We start from the raw sequence: 4,562 nt of genomic DNA, 5'->3' as shown, positions 1-4,562 counted from the left end.
TCAGGGCTGGCTCAATAGATTTTATTTTTTAAGAGCAGTTTTAGGTTTACAGAAAAATTAACAGAGAGTACGGAGAGCTCCTATATACTCACTAATTCCCTGCCATACACAGTTTCCCCTGTTATTAATATCTTTCATTAGTGTGGTACATTTATTGCACTTGATCATTACTGGTAATTACAGTCCGTAGTTACATTAGGGTTCACTGTTCTTGTGTTGTACAGTTGTATGGGTTTTGACAAATGTATGACATCGTGTATCCACCATTAGAGTATCATGCAGAATAGTTTCACTGCCCTAAAAGTGGCCTGTGCTCCACCTATTCACCCCTCACTTCCTTTCCCTGAGTCCCTGGTAACTATTAATTTTTTTATTGTCCTATAGTATTGTCTTTTCTAGAACGTCATATAGTTGGAATCATACAGTATGTAGTCTTTTCAGACTGGCTTCTCACTTAGCAATATGCATTTAAGGTTCCTCTGTGTCTTTTTGTGGCTTGACAACTCACTTCTTTCTATTGTTGAATAATATTTTATTGTATGGATGTACCACAATTTATCCATTTACTTAAGGACGTCTTGGTTGCTTCCAAGTTTTGGCAATTATGAATAAAGTTGCTACAAACATTTGTGTGCAGGTTTTCTTGTGGACATAAGTTTTCAACTGATCTGGGTGAATACCAAGGAGCACAATTGCTAGATTATATGGTAAGACTATGTTTAGCTTTGTAAGAAACTGCCAAACTGGATTCCGAAGTGGCTGTACCCTTTTGCGTTCCCACAAGCAATCAGTGAGAGTGTGTATTGCCCCACATCCTCATCAGCATTTGGTGTTGTCAGTGTTTTGGATTTTACCCACTGTGTAGTGTGTATCTCATTGATGTGTTAATTTGAATTTCCCTAATGACATATGATGTTGAACACCTTATATGTTTATTTTCCATCTGTATATATTCTTTGTTGAGGTGTCTGTTCAGATCTTGTGCCCAGTTTAAATTGGGTTGTTTTCTTATTGTTGAATTTTAAGAGTTCTTTGCATATTTTCCAGACAAGTCCTTCATCAGATATGTTTCGCAAATATTTTCTCCCAGCCTGTGGTTTGCCTTTTCATTCTCTTAACAGTGTCTTTTGCAGAGCAGAAGTTTTAAATTTTAATGAAGTCCAGCTTATCAATTCTTTCTTTCATGGATTTTCTCTTATGTTATCTTTTAGAAGTTTTATAGTTTTGCATTTTACACTTAGGTCTGTGATCAGTTTTGAATTAATTTTTGTGAAAGGTGTAAGGTCCGTACCTAGATTCATTTTTTTCCATTTGGGTGTCTGGTTGTTCCAGCATCATTTGTTGAAAAAACCATCCTTTCTCCATTGAATTTCTTTTGTTAAAGATCAGTTGACTATATTTGTGTGGGTTTATTTTGGTTCTCTATTCGGTTCCATTGATCCCCTTGTCTACTCTTTCTCCAATACCACACTGTCTTGGTGACTATAGCTTTACAGTAAGTCTTGAAGTCAGTTAGTGTCAGTCTTCTGACTTAGTTTTGTTTCTGTTGGCTATTCTAAGTCTTTTGCCTTTCCATATAAACTTTTGAAATAGCATTGCAAAAATAACTTGCCGGGTTTTGACTGGGAGTGCGTTGAATCTGTATAAATCACGTTGGGAAGAGCTGACATCTTAATAATGTTGAGTTTTCCTATCCATAAGCATGGGATATCCATTTATTTAGATCTTTTTTGATTTCTTTCATCAGAGTTTTGTAGTTTTCCTAGTATAGATCTTGTACATATTTTGTTAGATTTATACCTAAGTATTTCACTTTTTTGGCACTAATCTAAATGGGGTTTTGCTTTTACTTTCAAATTCCAACTGTTCACTGCTATTCTTTAGGAAAACAGTAGACTTTTGCATAGTAATCTTGTATTCTGCAAACTTGTTATAATTTTTAGTTCCAGGAGTTTTTTGGTTGATTCTTTGGGATTGTCTACATAAACAATTATGTCGATATGAACAAAGACAGCTTTATTTCTTCCTTTCTGATCTGTATACTTTTTATTTCTTTTTCTTGTCTTATTGCGTTAGCCAGGACATTCAGTACAATGTTGAATAAGAATGGTGAGAGGGAACATCCTTATCTTGTTCTCAATCTTAGGGAGAAAGCATCTAGTTTCTCATCATTAAGTATGATGTTAGCTGTAGGTTTTTTTAAAAGATATTCATTGTTAAGTTGAGGAATTTCCCCTATATTCCTAGTTTGCTAAGAGTGTTTATCATGAATGACTGTTGGATTTTGTCAAGTGTTCTTTTCTGCATCTATTTATATGTTCATATGATTTCTGTTCTTTAGCCTGTTGATATAATGGATTACATTAATTGATTTTTGAATGTTAAACAAGATTGGCATACCTAGAACAAACCCCACTTGGTCATGTATAATTTTTTATACATTGTTGGATTTGATTCGCTAATATTTTGATGAGAATTTTTGCACCTGTATTCATGAGAGATATTAGTCTATAGTTTTCTTTTCTTGTAATTTCTTTGTCTGATTTTGGTATTAGGGTAATGCTAGCCTCATAGAATGAGTTAGGAAGTATCCCCTTTGCCTCTATTTTCTTGAAGAGATTGCAGAGAATTGATGTCATTTCCTTCTTAAATGTATCATGGAATTCACCAATGAATTTACCTGGCCTGGTGCTTTCTATTTTGGAAGGTTATTAATTATTGATTCAATTTCTTTAATAGATATAGGCCTGTTCCCATTATCTATTTCTTCTTGTGTGAATTTTGGCACATTGTGTCTTTGAAAGAATTAGTTTGTTTCATCTAGGTTATCAAATTTGTTGGCATAGAATTGTTCATATTGTTCATATCATTCCTTTATTATCCTTTTAATTTTCATGGGATCAGTAGTGGTGATGCCTCTTTCATTTCTCATATTAGTCACTTGCATCTTTTCTCTCTTCTTCTTGATTAGCTTGGTTAGAGGGTTACAATTTTATTGACCTTCTCAAAGAGCCAGCTTTTGGTGTCAATTATTTTCTCTATTGTTTTCCTGTTTTCAGTTTCATCGATTTCTGCTCTAGTTTTTATTATTTCTTTTCTTCTGTTTACTTGGTATTTAATTTGTTCTTCTTTTTCTATTTTCCTAAGATAGAAGCTTAGATTCTGAATTTACATCTCTCTTCTTTCCTGATTTATGCATTCATTGCTATAAATTTCTCTCTAGTCCCTGTTTTCACTGCATCCTACAAATTTTGATATGCTGTATTTTCATTTTGATTTAGTTCAAAATATTTAGAATTTCTTTTAGGACTTCTTCTATGACCCATTTGTTATTTACAAGTGTGTTGTTTGATCTCCAAGTATTTTGGGATTTTTCCAGTTTATTTTTCTGTTATTAATTTCTAATTTAATTTTCTTGTGGTCTGAGAGCATAGTTTGTATGATTTCTGTTCTTTTAAATTTGTTAATATATGTTTTATTGCCCAAAATGTGCTCTATCTTGGTGAAAGTTCCATATGAACTTGAGAAGAAGGCATATTCTGCTGTTGTTGGATGGAGTATTCTATCAATGTCAATTAGATCCAGTTGATTGATGATGCTCTTCAGTTCAATTATGTCATTACTGATTTCCTGCCTGCTGGGTGTGTCAATTACTGATGGAGGGGTGTTGAATTCCCCAACTATAATAGTGGATTTGTCTATTTCTCCTCGTTATTCTGTATTTCTTTTCTTTTTTTTTTTTTTTTTTGCTTCGTGTGTTTTGATGCTCTATTGTTAGGTGCATATACATTAAAGATTGTTATGTTTTCTTGGACAAATTGACCCCTTTATCATTATGTAGTACTGTCTTAGTGCATTCAGGCTGCTATAATAAAATAGCACAGGCCAGATGGCTTATAAACAACAGAAATTTATTTCTCAGAGTCTGGAGGCTGCAAGTCTGAAATCACCATGTGCTGGCACGGTTGGGTGAGGACTCTCTTCTGGGTTGCAAACTTATTGTGTATCCTCACATGGTGGAAGGGCAAGGGAGCTGTCTCATGCCTCTTTTATAGTGGCATTAATCTCATTCATGAGCGCAGAGCCCTTATGACCTAATTATCTCCCAAAATCCCAATTCATAATACCATCTCATTGGGCATTAGGATTTCAACATATGTATTTTAGGGGGACACAAACATTCAGACCATAGCAAGTACCCCTCCTTATATCTGATAATTTTCCTTTTTCTGAAGTTGGCTTTGTCTGAAATTAATATAGCTACTCCAACTTCTTTTTGATTAGTGTTAGCATGGTGTATCTTTCTCCATTCCTTCATGTTAGTTTATCTGTGTCTTTCTATTTAAAGTGGGTTTCTTATGGACAACATATAGCTGAGTCTTGTTTTTTATACACACTATCTCTGTTTTTAATTAGCGTATTTAGACCATTCATGGTTAAGGTGATTATTGATATGGTTGGATTAACATCTACCACATTTGCAAGCGGTATCTGTTCATTGCCCTTGTTTCCTTTTTTGTCTTCCACTCTTTTTCTGACTTTTCTGGTTTTAATTGAAATTT

The sequence above is a fragment of the Ceratotherium simum genome, unplaced genomic scaffold (assembly GCF_057802395.1).
Source record: "Ceratotherium simum simum isolate JZ-2026a unplaced genomic scaffold, ASM5780239v1 HiC_scaffold_43, whole genome shotgun sequence".
Taxonomy (NCBI): domain Eukaryota; kingdom Metazoa; phylum Chordata; class Mammalia; order Perissodactyla; family Rhinocerotidae; genus Ceratotherium; species Ceratotherium simum.
The sequence above is the reverse complement of the archived record's forward strand: the minus strand, read 5'-3'. Positions refer to the sequence as shown.